The sequence below is a fragment of the Cibotium barometz genome, chromosome 28 (assembly GCF_041138505.1).
Source record: "Cibotium barometz isolate CiBa-2024 chromosome 28, ASM4113850v1, whole genome shotgun sequence".
NCBI lineage: Eukaryota > Viridiplantae > Streptophyta > Polypodiopsida > Cyatheales > Cibotiaceae > Cibotium > Cibotium barometz.
In genome coordinates, this window is record NC_141073.1 from 40,842,942 (window position 1) to 40,859,616 (window position 16,675).

At 41.8% G+C, this 16,675-nt stretch overlaps 1 long non-coding RNA gene across 3 annotated transcripts; it reads left to right on the top strand.

Annotated features, from left to right (window-relative positions):
- The first annotated feature begins 4,204 nt into the window (after positions 1-4,204).
- Positions 4,205-13,197, top strand: LOC147622824 (uncharacterized). Of its 3 annotated transcripts, XR_015269535.1 has the most exons (5): positions 4,205-4,483; positions 4,619-4,700; positions 4,785-5,288; positions 6,052-6,147; positions 8,369-13,197. It is a non-coding gene; the product is annotated as an uncharacterized LOC147622824 (long non-coding RNA). The 3 variants fall into 3 exon arrangements; XR_015269537.1 differs by lacking the exons at positions 4,619-4,700; positions 8,369-13,197 and having other exon boundaries at positions 6,052-6,288; XR_015269536.1 differs by lacking the exons at positions 4,619-4,700; positions 4,785-5,288; positions 8,369-13,197 and having other exon boundaries at positions 6,052-6,288.
- Positions 13,198-16,675: the final 3,478 nt, after the last annotated feature.

Here is a 16,675-nt window from a genome sequence, read left to right on the forward strand (position 1 = left end):
GCTCAAATGGTGTTATTTGCATTAACACCTTGAACATTTCTTTGGCTTTAATAGTGGATTGCCAGCTCGTATGAAGCCTTCATACTCTGTACCAGACAATGACTCCAAAATAGTATCATCAGTAAAAGCTTCAATATTGTCTTGGGGAAGAGTATGTCGTACCTCCTGAGTTTGCCGTGGGGGAGACGGGTCAGGTGCCGGTACCTCCTTGGGGGTGAGAGGGTTAGTGGGAAATTCTATATGTTGAGAAGTGAGAGTAGAAAAAATGCAGTCGGCTTGAGACTTGTTAGTAGGCGGTGCATTAGGATATGGCTTAAGTAGTTTACTAGCTACATTAGAATATATTGGGTGAGTAGGGATGGATGATGAAGTTGGTGTCTCTTCCTGACCGTGGCTTGAGCTGGGGGGTGGGTGGCTAGGTTTGTGGGATTTCATAAAATCTTGAAGCTCAGTGATATCCTCACGACTTATGTTAGGATATTCAATATGGGTGTTATCAAAAGTGTAAAGGACATTGGTTAACATGGATTCTAAATGTTTGTAGATATTATGGTATAGTTTTAGAATACCAAAAGGGTGATATAAAGAAGACTCACATAAGTTTAAGTGCTGGTGAGTATTGTAGACTTCTAGCCACCCACCATGGCTTATAATCCATTTGATAACTTTGTGCTACCACCTCGTAGTTGGTCGGTGTTTCGGGAATATCATCTAGAAAAAACAGGTCTAATTTTTTGACACTGTTGTCCAAGATTTGAGATTTTTGGAGTACCCGACACCAACTACGAAGGTTTAACACAATAGGGTACAATGGATAAAAGTAAATATCATGTGGATTAGTTAAGACTACATCCCCCCGTAAAGTTTCCATAATGATAATGGGATCAGTATCACGCTCAGTATTTTGCTTAATGAGGGTTAGTTCACCTAGGCTTAGGTCCTCAGACAGATTTATATCATATTGAAACAATGAGAGGGTTAGTGTAGACAAAAATGGAGTAAGAGTTTGAGGAGGGGACCAAGGAGTTACTTGCAAACTGACCTATCTCCGAGGCTCGCTCAAGGAGTAGGCGCATTTCATCTGTAGGCTCTTGTCTTTGACTTCGATCATGTATGGCTAGGTGTCATTCCAATTCTTGTAGACGGGAGTCATTGGTGCTGAGGAGGTTTGAAATGGTTGTTTCTCGGACCATCCGTGCAACATTTAAGTCCTCGAAGCACCTTGTTCCTTCCTCTTACGCACATCTAGCGGTAGCCTCCCTTTGGTTCTGTGATTCTTTGAAGTCTTTCGGCAGCCAGTCTTTGATACTCTTGTGACTGTTGGGTGACTTGCACCATTGCCTCTTGGTGTGCAATCATTATTCTCTGCATCTCAACTTGATTGGTGCTAATGGTATCATTAAGAGCTCTCACCTTCTATGCATGTGCCTTGTTTGTCTGTTGCCTTTCTTGTTGCAAGTGGGTAGCTCTGCTTTCTGCTTCCTTAAGACTTAAGGATAGCGTCTAGATCTGGCTTTGTAGCTCCTCTTATTTGGCCAAGGACGTATGTTGGAGCTCATGTACTTGCTGGGCATGAATGGCTGTTAGCTCATGGTTATGGGGGCAACTTCCTTCTGAAGTTGCTCTTTAGCTTGCTCCAGCTGCACCTTAAGATCCATATTCTCTTTAATTCTTTGGATAATAGTTTGGCTGAGAACCAAATTATTGTTTTCCAGCACTTGGTACCTGGCCTCTTGCTCCTCGGTGGCTTTTAAACTCTTCATGATCACATCTCGATGTGTGGCCTCTACCATTGTCAAGTGTTCTTTCAAGGTCTATACTTGTGTGCTGGACTCTTGAGCTTGCTTCCAGAGTACGGCATTACGATCATGAAGCATATGTGTTGTGAGGAGGTGGCACTGCCATACTTGTTGCTCTTGCTCCCAAAGTGATGCACTTGTGCCCGCTGCCCCTTCCAGTCCAGCATGCAGGAGATTCAGTAGCTCATCCAAGCCTTCCACAGTTTCTTGTAAGAATTGTTCATAGTTTATATTCTGTAGGAATGACAGCTCTGGTATTCTTCTTCGTCCTCTAGACGCCTTCTTTTGCTCAGACTGGGTGTATCTTCATCTCTTGGTCTTTTACCTGTATCCAGTGGCACTGCTGGATCTTGCACCGGGAACGATGTTGTTGCTTTATGCTCTCGGGGTTCTTCAGCTGACACTGCTTTTGCTCCAGTCTCTAGCTCCATTCCCAACCGCAGGTGTGTCTATCATAGTAGAATTCTTGAGCGGAGATAGGTTTTTGAATATTAGCTGAGCTGGGCTTTGAGGAGGAGTCATCTGCTGTGTTTCTTCTTGTGTGGCCTCTCTCACACTGATAGTGGCTTCTTGCTGTTCAAGTACTTCCTGGTATGATTTGATCTCTTGTGTGAGCTCAGCCTCAATCCATTGTGTTTCCTCAGCCACATCTGGAATGACACCTCTCATCTATCTTTCTTTCCATCTTCTTTTTTCTTCCTTTCTTGATCTCCTTCATTATAGCTTTTGTTTCCATGAGGGAGGACAGCTTGCCCTTCTTGCATCTCTGCAACAACAGTCAGTGCGGGTTACTCTAGAAGGAGTGCCAATTGCATTTGCTTTGCTGGTTCTGGTTCTGGAAGGGTCCTTTGAGCCACATGGTTCAGGACTTGTGTCATGAAGTATGGGTTTCATATCTTGGATTGATGGGCTTTGAGGTAGTTTTCCATTTCTCGGTGTATGTAGTATGCCCAGTCCTCCTCCTTTTCTTCATGGACTTTTGCGATTCTGTTCAGCGCTACCCTGTTGTATCAGCCCACTGGCTTCACCTACATGATTAAAGACATTACCCTGCATGCCTTCTCTATTGCTTCATCTCTGATGTTCTCATATTCAGTTCCATTAGAGTTGTAGGAGCTCTTCTTCAACATAGCATCCAGAGGCATCTTGTCAAAGGCATGGGCATGTATCTTGACTAGAGGTGGGAGTTACAGAGCTTCACAAATTAGATCTTCAGTGATCAGGACTTGCTCTGTGGTGCCATCGGCTTTCGTTGCTATACCCTGCTTGGTGGCTTTGTCATATGTCTTTATGTATTCGGTACAAAGCTCCATGTGTCAATATTCCTGGGAAGAACCTGTGCCATTTTGTTGAGGCCCACCTTTTCCAACTTGTCCTTTACTTCTACCTCTTCCAGAATCTGGAGGCACTTTAGGCTGTGGTATTGCAGTGCCACCTTTCCATGTGCCATATGGATCTCCTTGCTGAGATGATGGCAACATGGAAGTCTTGGGCGTATGGACCCAGGTAGTTCATCTTTGCTTCTCGTGTTGGCCTTTTCTTCCGGCTCATCAAGGAGCATGTCGCACTGGCCTGTGTTACCACGGGGGTCTCTGTGGCTTCTGGGTTTGACATCTGTACATGTAAAAAAGATCAGTCTATAGACTGGTGGAACATGTACCACTCCCTGTTGTTGTCTTTCTTTCTTTCTTTTGGTATAAATGCCAAGAAGGTTAATTGTGATGAGAAGGGTATTAGCGGTGTGAGCAATAAACAGGGTGTGTTAGTTGCGAGATTGAAGAGGTCAAATTATGTAACGTGAAGGTGCAGGTGCTCAAACCGTGAGAAAGTGCAAGTCGTGAGGGATAATCTCATGAATCAGGGAAAACCCATGAGATGGATTTCTGTGAGAAGGAAATCCATGAGGTTTAGTTCCGTGAGAGTTAATAGCGTGAGACGGATTTCCATGAGATGGATTTCCGTGAGAAGGAAATCCGTGAGATGGATTTCCGTGAGACAAAAATCTACCCAAAGCTTTGACGACACGATCGAAAAAGGCAAACGTGCAGTTGATGCAAAAAAGGCATCTATGATGGCACGCGGTTTTATGTTTCATGCTCCCATGAAATGACAAGGACCTTGCAAAAGAGAAATCAAGCTAAGAAAACTAAGGGACCGATGTGTTTCTTAAGGTCAGAGGACTATGAGAAAGCAAAGCAAGTGAATTTAAGTTTCTATTGCATAGGCTACTTAGAAATTTAGACAAGCACGAGAGAAATTTAGACAAGCACGAGAGAAAAAAAATAATGCAGACGAAAATTAACTGATGGAGGCTTAGTGCCAATTTGGGTCGGGCACAGTCTTCAAGCCGTTCACACGAGGGAGTCCAGGGCCGGCCGTTCACACCAGGGAGTCCAGGGCCGGCTCAGGCGGTGGTCTTATTGTCTCTCCCACGCCCTAATCTCTAAAGGCCGCTGCTGTGCTTTTTTAAGCCCCAGCGTGAGCAGCCCCATGTCTCATGACATGAGGCCCGTCTTTCTGCAATTGTCCATGCGTCCACACGGGCGTCGGCCGCCCAGGCTGAGGCTGAAGCTGCTCAAGGGGCAGTGCACATTCTTCTAGCGCCCAACCGCTCTTGCCATGATGAAGGCGAAGGCGCTCCGGCCTCACGTGGTGCGCTCAGCTTCTCCGCCACTGCCAAACAGGTTCTTTTCACCTTCCCTGCAAATAACTTAACATGCCTCCTGAAGCAGTTTGGCAATTGATTTTTTTTTCCCCTTTTGCTTTTTTTTTTTTGGGGGGGTTTTTTTGGGTTTTTTTTTTCGGTCGATTATTAATAGGATGGGGGGCGGAAAAAAATCGAACAATAAACAGGGTCCTTACAAAGTGTTAGCTTCTGAAGGACAAATTAATGTCAATTTTGTATCCACTTTTTCATCATTGAATGCATGCTACAATCAATACCCTCAGCACAAGCTAAGCATTCTCTCTTGACTCTGTCCATAGCTTCTCAATGTTTTCAAGCGCTGAGACCATGGAGAAGGCCGCTATTACTCGATTGCATTGGTTTCTGACCATCTTTAAGGAGAGGTTTCTCTTTATGGCACCCCGAGGGCTAAGGTAATTCTATCCTCATGATGAACCCTTTCAAGGGGGCAATAATTCTAGAGAATGCAGAGGGTCCCGAGCATTATTGACGTGCCTAGCTGGCCGACAGCCGGAGGTGGAAAGAAGTATGCAACATGGGTGCTAGCATCACTGTCATGCTCCCCATGCTTGTGAGCTAGCCTCCTTTTCTACGAAGACAAGAAGAGGAGCCGTGGCAAAGAGTAAAGGGAGGTGAAAATCAAATGTTTGCTATCAAAGTAGAAAGGCGTAGGTGGCGGTCTATTTGAAGGCCATGGCGATCAAACCAAGTGACGACCTGTGATTACCAAGACCTGCTCTGCCCCTTCCAAGTTATTGGCATGGAGGACTCGAGGGCCAACCATGGGAGACAGTCCATATCTAGTAAGCATATGGTGTAAGCAGGTGATAGTCTCAAAGAGCACATCTATGACCACCTTTGGCTTTCTAAACATCTAGGTAGCCTAAGAATAGACATTGTAATGTTTATAGCTCTTGTCGGTTATGGCCAACCTTTGCCCCCTTTTCTCTGTCTGGTAGGAAGGCGTGGTTAGCAGTGCTATGTTGTAAGTGGTGGCAAATCCGTTGGGAGTGGAATTGAGCCTTATTGGTGATGTTTGCCAAGCAACTTGTTATTCTAATGTAATTTCACTGCTTCTAACACCTTTGGCTTTCTAAACATCTAGGGAGCCTAAGAATAGACATTGTCTAATGTTTATAGCTCTAACAAGTTGTCATGTTTATAGATCAGTAAGTTATGTAAGCAGCTGGAAGTTTATAATGTATATATATATATATATTTTGAAATGGAGAGTAAGAGATGTTTTCACATTATTAAACAGTGCTTTCTTCCATTTACAAAACGGTTAACTATGTTTTCTTGGTTGTTGTGAAACACAGCTACGGTTTTGATTCTGGTGTTTGCTCTTGGTCATGCTCGGATGTTTTTTTTTTGTGTTGTCTGGGGGGGGGGGTTGGTCCAAGGAATGTTGTCTACGAGTGCTCACTGCTAAGAGTGTGGCACTTTTTTGTGATGTTATATACAAGCTAGAAGTTGGTTTAAAAGATGCATTGCTTTTTAATGAATGTTCTTCTTTGAAGCTTTGCATCCTATGTATTTGATATAAGAAGTTGTCGTGATATGCAGGTACTCTGTGCACAAAATTGTTGGACTAGACCAGTCCCAGGAAAATCTGCAAGAGTAGATCTAGATAGAAGATCTCGGCTGCATGTTTTTTGTCAGGTTCGCCTTGGACCTTCACTCTTTTCAAAGGGACAAAATTTTGTCTTTTACAAAATTGAAAGAAAGTGTCTGAATGAAGAAAAAGATTGTACTCTTGAAGATTATAAACATCGAGATCTCCCCCCTAGATGGACTTTTTTTCTTGCCTAGATCCACCTGAAGTCATGATATTGGATGCCCGTGTAGAGGCGGTTTTTTACATACTTGCACTGAGGCAGGTAGAACTTGTGGTCATGGGGCCACAATACCAACGGGTGGCCAGTGGGGATTGACTTTGGGACCTGCCCTGTCCAAGCTCTAAACCTTCCCAGGTGGACTTAACCTAGGCCTTTATGCTGTCATGGATACATACTGAGTAGGAGCTTACCAGGAGGTTCTGTTTTTCTTTAGCAAGATGTGCCATGATTTTAGCCCCAGTACGGTAGATGAAAACTTTGGTAGTAGTCTGATCTCTCCCCAGGACAAGGGCAGTGGACTGCAAAGTGCTTTTCTGATGCGGGATTTAAAGGCCAAGGTGATGACCAATGTGTCAGGACTAAGGGGTGAGCCAATTCGGCTACTTGGAGTTCCTCCTCTTAGTCAGTGCACCATTGTAAACAATCCTCCAGCAAATAGCCGGAATTTGAAACTCTCCATCACTGATGCGGTCCGTCCACCTATCTGGCATGTTACTTGCCTGCTCTACCCATATCTCTGTTTCACCTGCCCAGATTTGCCCGGCTTGGTTCAGGCTACCCAGTAGCCTGTTGAAACTGCCCAGCCTATCCACATTGCCAACACAATCCCAGATACTGCCCAGCATACATTCTGAAAGCTGCCCTCACAGTATTGTCTTTTCTCAGCTTGTCAAGCCATCTGTCTTGCTGCCCAGCAGTCGTACCACCTTTGTACATGTACATTTCCATACAGACATGCAGGTGCCTATCCAATCTTTCACGTGTTTGTATGGCTTGCACATTCATCCTTGTATACTTGTAAAATGTGAATTTTACTCATCTTTCAATTAAGAACATTATTTAAGTGTGTTGAAATTTAAACTTTGGAGAAGTGAAGGCTTAGCATAATCAAGTGTTTTTCCTAACTGAGATAAACAGTTGTTATAGGCTAGCATAATGTACAGTCCTTCCCGAATCTGCCCTAAACATAGCTGAGAACACGGTTAGTACCAACCAAATCGTACGGGTAGCAGGCTAGCTCACCTCCTTGAGCCGAGGCTAGGGTTTATGCACAATTCTATAGCTCCATTTCTAACTCTGGCGTCCCATACCACTGAAGCTTGCCTGAAGGCCTTTGACACCAACCTACGTGCATTGCAAATTTGCACGATCATGTCTATTCGCGTGGTCCAAGCTAGACCTTGAGTGGTGCATCTGCACAAGTGTGTCTCATAATAACCATGGCCCTCACTTACATAGTAATAAATATCCCATAACTAGCTAACCTGCTGTAAACAGCCATTATACTTACTTTATGAATCCAGAACCCTAGCCAAGTATTTGCTTGCTAATCCCTAATCTCGCCCCCCCTAACCTTGATGGATGAGGTCTCTAATTCGTTGATTAGTGTTGAGGTACTTAACACCTAATACGTTGATCTGTTGAGCGTACGTATCGTGCATAAACCTCCTACGTGCTCATCATACTCGTGTAGATCATCGCGCTTTTCGTTTTTTAACCACTAGGTCATTGAGAGTGTTAGATTAGAGCATCGAACTTACCCGATTATAAACTTCATGAATTTGTTTTGAGCTAGAGGTTCAGTAATTGAGAAGGTCGATTTGTGTATGTCTTTGTTGAGGGTTTATGGGTCTTGCTGATTCTCAAGCTCTTGAGGATTCAACTTGCTGTTGTCTTGGTCCTTCAGCTCTTAATGTTCCATCCTAGCCATTGGTGTTTGCAATAGTGAGATATGGAAGCCTTTAGCATATTTGTTTATAGATTAGCCTCTTGGTGGAGGTGTAGCTTTATTGGTTATCTTTTCCAAGCTAGAATAAACCACGCGTAATATTATTACTCCTGTTTTCAAACATCCTGTAATTGCTGAACGAGGTTATCTATTCCAAGCTAGAATAAACCACACGTAATATTATTACTCCTATTTTTAATGGTGAATGAGTATGCACTCATTGCATTGCAACTTCTAGTAATGGTTAGGCATCCCTTTTAGTTGGGTGAGTAACTTATTGGAAAGTTTCAACTAGTCTTTAAGGGCATTTTTGCAGGTTTGTCTCCACTTGCTTCTCCTTGTGTTGTTGGTGTCTGGTGATGTTTGTGGCTTCCTTAGCAAGATCGCAAGCAAAGTGACTCTTACCATATTCTTATCAGATCAACTCTTCAAAAAGCCTTCTCCCTCTCTTCTTCACTAGTGGCTACAAAATCACCTGATAACATTTTGCCAACCCATTTTTGTGCTTATGTGTGTAACAAAGTGTCATGTGCAAGTTTTGTCCATGGACATGTCCTGAAGCTAGTCCAGAAGGGGCAGCCAGAAAAAGAGGACTAGAACCAGGATTTGGAGCATAAAGTGCTGATGTGGCAATGTTGGACTAGGAGAAGGACATGGAAGGATGCTGTCGGCTACATGAAGGGACTATTGGCTGTACCAGAGGATTGTCGGCTGCAGGCGCATCAACGCTTTATGAAATATAGACCAGTCGGCTGGCTGACCAGCAGTCGGCCAGCACTCCAAGTGTCCAAGAGCCTATAAATAGGCATGTGTGCTTATGGAGTGGGTCTAGCATTAGGACTATTTTGGGTGTTTCCACCTTTTCATGAAGGCAGCCCATGCTTGCAGATTTAGGGGTACCTTTTTGTACCATATGAATATACTGAATTTCCAGCTATCTCTCTCTCTCTCCTCTCCCTTTTGTTTGCGTTTTTGCATCAGCATGTTCTAAGTGGTGTATAGGGCTGAAAGAAGACTTTGAGAGCTTCCGCGTGCTACATTGGTATCAGAGCATCAGGCTCAGCAAGGCTAAACCTTGATTCAGTTCCATATGAAGGTGTACAAGTCCAAGGTATAGGAAAGTGCGCAATACGAAGCCCAAGGCAAGGAACACAAGATCGGGAAGAGCTCCCAGGAGGTTTGTTGGTGGTGTTCCACAAAGCCAGAGGGGATGGCAGTCCTGTGAGCCAGATAGGTTTTCGGGCAACGGTCCCAAGGAAGGATGATCCTCCAAGGGGTGGAGTGAGAGTGCCAGACTCATTTCTCAGGAATGAAGACCAAGACGGTGTTCAGAGACAAGGCAGGAACGGATTGGGAATTGGATGGAACAGATGCATAGATCTTATTCAGAGTTAGAGTGGTTTTGGAGACCGGGCCGGGTTTTCAGTGAAAAGGGTTGCCAGAGATGGATGGATGACAGAGGGACTTAGGGAATTTGATGATGACAGTCATCCAAGAACAGGTTGGAATCCCGTCATCAAGTTTAGCAGAGGGGGATGTCATGTGCAAGTTTTGCCCATGGACATGTCTTGAAGCTAGTCCAGAAGGGGCAGCCAGACAAAGAGGACTAGAACCAAGATTTGTAGCATAAAGTGCAGATGTGGCAGTGTTGGACTAGGAGAAGGACATGGAAGGATGCTGTCGGCTGTACCAGAGGACTGTCGGCTGCAGGCGCATCAACGCTTTATGAAATATAGACCGACCAGTCGGCTGGCCGACTAGCAGTCTTCTTGGCACTCCAAGTGTCCAAGAGCCTATAAATAGGCATGTGTGCTCATAGTTAAGATCATTCACTCCCTTAATGGAGTGGGTCTAGCATTAGGACTATTTTGGGTGTTTCCACCTTTTCATGAAGGCAGCCCATGCCTGCAGATTTAGGGGTACCTTTTTGTACCATATGAATATAGTGAATTTCCAGCTCTCTCTCTCTCCTCTCCCTTTTGTTTGCGTTTTTGCATCAGCATGTTCTAAGTGGTGTTTAGGGCTGAAAGAAGACTCTCAGAGCTTCTGCGTGCTACATTTAAGTGAATGGTCTTATATGAATAATAGGTCTAAGGCCAATGGACCATGCCCATGGATAACACTTGTGATAGTGTGAAAGGGGTGGTCATGTATATATACCAAATATGCTATATTTGGAACTAACTTTTGATAATCCATGAAGTACAAGTCATTACTCTCTTTACTCTCTAAACCTAGACTAATCTCCTTAATCTAGGCTAATACAAGGCTAATCGAGGCTAATCCAAAGCTAATCTAGATGTCACTAAGAAATTCTTGGATTTCTTGATTTTCTTGATTGAGAAGATAGAAATGGTGACCTTGAATCAATGTGGGGACATGAACATGAACAACATGATGTATTTCATGCAAACTATGATTGAAAGGATGGATCAAAGATTTCAGTTCATGGTGGACAAGTTTGACTCTATGAGCAAGGAGTTGTATGATGGGATCACAAGCTTGAGCCAAGATGCTGATAAAGGCAAAGAAGCTTACGATGGACCTATGTTGCATCAATATGCACCAAACTCTTTTCCACCAATGGGGCCACAAGCATATGGATCTTTTGTGGGACCGTCACATGCAAATGCATCGCATATTCCTCAAGCTAGTATACACCATGTTGATGGGAATCACGGATCTATTCTTGGAAAAGAGAACTTGGCTCTGTCATCGATGTATCAAGGTGGAACAAGTATGTCAGGTATGCCTATGCATGGTCCTATGAATGAGGTCTCATCAATGCAAGGGAGAAATTAGGACAAAATCAAAGGTTTAGTTTTGGATGAATTAAGGGAGAATGGATATTGGAATTCTTCACACATGAGTGGTCATGACTTTGATGAGATGGGTCATCATTTTAATGGGATGGAACTTAATCATGGTAGACCTTATCACTTCAATGAGTTTGGGGGCAATCATGTTAGACCATTTGAGCATAGATTGCATGTTCATCAGCAAGGTGGTGATGAAGATGAGTTTAAGGGACTAAAGGGACAAGTTAACATTTACTAAGTTCAAGGGTGAAGGCTTAACCAATGAGGAGTTCAAAGAATGGATTGATAAGATAGAGCTTTACTTTGAACTTAGTCCTTGTAGTGATAGGGCCAAGGTGTTGTTTGCTACTTTGCATCTAGAAGGTTATGCCCATGCATGGTGGCGACACTTGAATGCGCATGGCTATTTGATCACTACTTGGGGAGATTTCAAGAATGAGATGAGGAGAACCTTGGTTTTGGCCCTTAATAGATCAAGGATGGTGGAGAAATGGGATGATCTCACTCAAACGGGCAGTGTCAAGGATTATGTGCACAAGTTCATGAAGTTCTCACTTCATGTGGAAGGCTTGAGTGAGAAGTACAAATTGATCAAAGGGGTACAAAGTAACATTAAGGTTGATGTGGATGCTCAAAGACCCGAAACCATCAAGGAGGCCATGCTTTTTGCAGAGATCTATGAGACAAAGTATACACATGCTAGTGGAGGAAGGCATGGGTTTATATATCTCAATGTTTTCGAGGACGAAACCTTTTGGGTGGGGATGGTTTATAATAAAGTAAATGGTCTCATATGAATAATGGACCCAAGGCCAATGGATCATGCCCGTGGACAACACTTATGATGGCGTGAAAGGGGTGGTCATGTATATATACCAAATAGGCCATATTTGGGGCTAACTTTTGATAATCCATGAAATACAAGGCGTTACTCTCTTTTCTCTCTAAACCTAGACTAATCTCCTTAATCTAGGCTAATCTAGATGTCCCTTTCTTTTAGTGCGTTGTCCTCCTTCATTGCGGTAGTTAATTTCGAGGTTTCACGCTTTCCTTTTTCCTTTTCTACTTGGGCTTCTTCTTGGACTTGAGGAGGTTTTTTGTTTCTTGACAAGCTTTGTAGTACCTCTTTATTCTCTTTTTGACTTAGCCATTTGGCCTCTTGCCTTTTCTTTTGATCATCCTTTGAAGATGTTAGATTCTCTTCTCTTATGTTGTTGTCTCCTTAATTTACTCCTAGGACATCTTCTCCATCTTACATTTAAACACAGGAAACTACGACACTTTTCTTCACATTGAGTCTCTTCATATATAGGTTCATGATGAGGCTTTATCACTTCTTTATGCATGGGATATGATAGTCTCTCTCTCTCTCTCTCTCTCTCTCTCTCTCTCTCTCTCTCGCACGCACACTCTGTGGTTTCTTTCACATGGAAGAAGGCTACTATCCGCGTTGTGTTGGTGCATACCGGAACACGTTCCTTTATTGTCATGTCAAATCTTATGGGTATATCCACTTCGTAGGCACTTCGCAATTGGATAGCCTTGCAAAAATTCTTTCCTTTCTCTTTTTTACAAAAAATATTTTTAGTTCTTAATCAAAGGAAATAGATTAAAAAAGTATTTCTTCTCCTTAGTCAATAACAACTACATATGTGCATAGTTCGAAAAAAAACATGGCCCATCTAAGTCATGGTCGGTGCAATGGTCTCATCAAAACCTTTGATTTTTCTTTGTTCTTTTAACATTTGCATTTAAAGTTTGATTGAGAAATTCGAAGGCTTTAAATGCTCTTTCAATTATTATACTTAAATAAGGGCTTTGCATCAATTACTACTAGAGTTATTTATATCATCTAAGCTAATATAATTTGGAGTGAATTTGAACTAACTTTTTTAATTTGATGAAAGATAAAGTTTATTGAAAAAAGATGAAAGTGTATTAAGGTCTCTTTTAATACAAGGACACTATTTGAGTTTTTAGTAATTTTTGATTTAAGTAATAGCCAAGCAATATTGTTGGTAATTGGGTGGTGGTTATCTCAAGAATGAGATGGGTGAATCTTCTTTTAAATTTGTAAGCTCAAAGTAGATTTAGAAATGTAAATTGGTTGAGTATAATCATTAGTAAATTGGTTGAGTATAACGTGGTAAATTAGTAATGTGTTTAATGAAGCCTAGTGCTAATTTCAAGCTTTAATCATTGGATTTTTACTTAATATAGTTTTATGGAAATGGTAATCAAGAAGTATATATCTCTTCAAGTTCACCTTTGGGTATCCTAAATTTTACTATTCAGTTATATTACCATGTATTGTAATGTGTTTTTACCATGTATTGTAATGTGTTTTTACCATGTGGTGCATTCTCCTTTCACATGTTGGTGCAATATCTTTTTGCCATGTAACACAACCTTGTTCCATCACATACTAACCCCTTTGATTTTCATAAGAATCATCTTGTCAAGTTATACCTCGTTCTTTTTTCAAGTAGTATAGCCTCCTATTGAGTAGCATCACCTTGTTTTTTTCATGTGTCATGCTAATTGAATGAGTGTGGTTGAATAAAATTTGGAGCCTACAATTTTTGAAGAAGAACTTGGATGGATCTTCATAAAGAAGAAATTTGTAGACTTAAATGAGGACTATACATCCATCACTACTTGAGTAATTTATCTCATCTTTCTCTAGAACTTCTATTGAGTAGTGTATTGTTATTAATGCATAATTCTAATTAGATTGCACTATATAACATAACAATTTTACGCCACTCGACAAAAGATATTATATCCATTCATGATGGCAGGCTTGTGAGATATGTAAAAAGGAGCTAATTCCATACTACATGGTAATCTAATGGAGTGTATTAGAGATTTGATGAGATTTATCTTTCTTGTTTTGTTCAAATGGTTAATATCATATTATCTTAGATTTTATAATGTGGTTACTTTTGATTTGTAATACCTATATGGGTTAGAGGCCATGGGATATGAATGGCCAAGGCTGCAAGGATGGACATCAATAATGTAGTGTGTAATGGGGCTCAAGTATAAAAGACAACTATGAGTGTGGTGAGATATCAATCACTTAAGCAATCAAGATTACTCATCTTCTTGCTTCATGCAAGATTCAATGGTGTCCTTCTCTTGTATGATATTTTACATGAGTGTATATTTCTTTTCTTTGAAGATTTTTCTCTTAAGTTGGTTTTAGAGCTTGGCTCTTGATCCTCTCTTTTATCTAATAAAATTTTCATAATCTCAATTGGAAAGCCCTTGCATAATAGAAAATGTGCAGGAACTAATCAAGGTCATGGGGCTTTGGCCAACCGCACTCGGGAGCATAAAACAACTCAACTGAGAAGCTAATCTTCCATAACCTAGCTCATACTTGCATGGACAAGGTGTCATCTATCTCGTAAACGCTTGTGTTGGGATTCTCGTAGGAGACGATGTTGCTGCGTTGCCACACTCTTATAGCTCCACTTTAACGTCGCCGTCGTTCTCCAAAGGAAACTCGATTCTCTTCTCACTCAATTTCCATCTTGTAAACGCTTGTGCTGGGATTCTCGTAGGAGACGATGTTGCTGCGTTGCCACACTCTTATAGCTTCACTTCAACGTCGCCGTCGTACTCTAAAGGAAACTTGATTCATCCACTCCCAAGTATCCGTAGTAGAGAGTCCTCCAAGCTCCTCCTAGCCTGAAGAAAATGAAACATTGGTGTCCATCACCTCCAAGTGCACTAAAGCTGAAATCTTCACGGTTGTTGCTGAGGATTTTGCACCCTTCTCGGTGCTCCGCTTGGGACACTGCCTTCAATAGTGGCCTTTCTCGCCACAATCATTACAGGTCCTCTCTGCCTTCAGTTTCTCGCGGTCTGAGTCGGACATCTTCTCAGAAGACTTCTCGGATGAAGCCCTCCCTTTTCCCTTGTTACGGCCTTTCAACCGGTGGGGCCAGTTAAGGCCTCCGAACCTCCGTCGTGTGGAGGGTTCGTAAATCTTTCCTCCTGGTCCAAGACCATGGGCACAAGCTCCTTCCATGTGATGGTGTTGAGCCTGCCACTGGTAATCAAAGAAGAGTAAAATGCTGAGTACTGAGAGGGCAAATGCGACAGCAACGTGATTGCCATATCCTGTGATGATATCTCCTTCCCAGCCTGAAGAACTTCCTATTGAAGAGCCTGTAGCTTGTTAATGTGCTCCCACATCGTCGATGACTTTGCAGGATTCATAACTTGCATCTGTACTTCCAAGCAAGAGGGTGTTAACCCGAATGCAAAACAAGCAGCAGAAAAGATGCAAGCTTTGCTTCAAAAATATAAGAGCAATATCAAGAGGTCACATGAAAGGATGCAGTACTATGAAGATATGAATAGAAGGCCATTAGAATTCAAGGAAGGGGATTATGTATTCTTGAGACTTTCTAAATCAAGGTATAGATCTCTCAAGGACAATTCTAATACCAAGTTGGCTCATTGCTATTATGGTCCATACACAGTTTTAAGGCAAGTTGGAGAGGTTGCATACTAACTATTATTTCCACCAACTACCAAGATACATGATGTATTCCATGTGTCACATTTGAAGGCTTATGTTGGACTAGAAATACAAGTTTTTGATGAGTTACCACTAATGCATAAAGAAAAAAGGATTGGATATGTGCCAAAGAGAAAGAGTGCTTCTAACCATACTATGGTTGAGTATTTGATGAAATGGCATGGATTATCTTTTGACAAAGCTTCATGGTTGGCAGCCCAATTCTTTGTTGGAAGGATTTGAAAAGCTTTTGAATGAATATGATGAGTGATATTAATGCCAAATGGAAGCTATTTGCTTTCTGGAAATTCACGTTATAACAGTTTGGAGGTCCCATAAGTGGGGGATTTCTCATCATGCAAGAAATATTTCATGGGACTTACATATGGATATGGAGAATCATTTGGGAGAGCATATCCTACAATGTTTAGAAGATATTATTCTCTCATGGACAGATTTGGAGCCATGTACCTAGAAGCTACTACATGTTATATATGTCTTACATGGTTATTGGAGTTACATTCCATCTCGTGGGCTAAATATTCATGGTTTTGAGGATGAAACCAATTCTTATATGGTTCAAAAGGCCATGGGATATGAATGATTGGGTGTGGCACTGTGGACATAGGGCAAGGGCCAAGGTCACGAGGGTGGGCAACAATAATGGAGTGTGTAATGGGCTTAAGTATGAAAGACAAATGTGAGCCTAATGAGGTCTCAATCACTTAACTCATCAAGATCACTCATCTTCTTGCTTCATGAAAGCTTCAATGGTGTTCTTCTTTCATATGAGATTACAGATGGCCTTATGTTAATGAGTGCAGTTTTCTTTCCTCTGAAGATTTCTCTCTTGTAGATTTTTTGTTACACTAGATTTTTAGTTATTATTAAATAGATTACTTATCTTATTATTCTTGGTTTAAACACCAATAGATTATTTATCTTTGTTATTAAATATATGTTGATGCAACATCGTTTTGCCTTGTGACACATCCTTCTCTCCTACGTATCAACTCCTTTCATTTTCCTAAGTAGCACAATCTTCTTCTACCATGTGATGTAGATGCCTTGTTCCAGATGTCAGCTCTATCACGTTTTCAAGTTTTACCTGGTTCCTTTTCAAGTGGTATAATCTCATTTTCAAGTGGTATAATCTCCTTTTAGTGAGTAGCACCACCTTGTTTTTTAAAGGGGTGCAATTTCATGTTTCTTGCTAATTCAATAAGTGTGCTTGAATGAAGCCTATAACTTTTAAAGAAAAACTTCAATG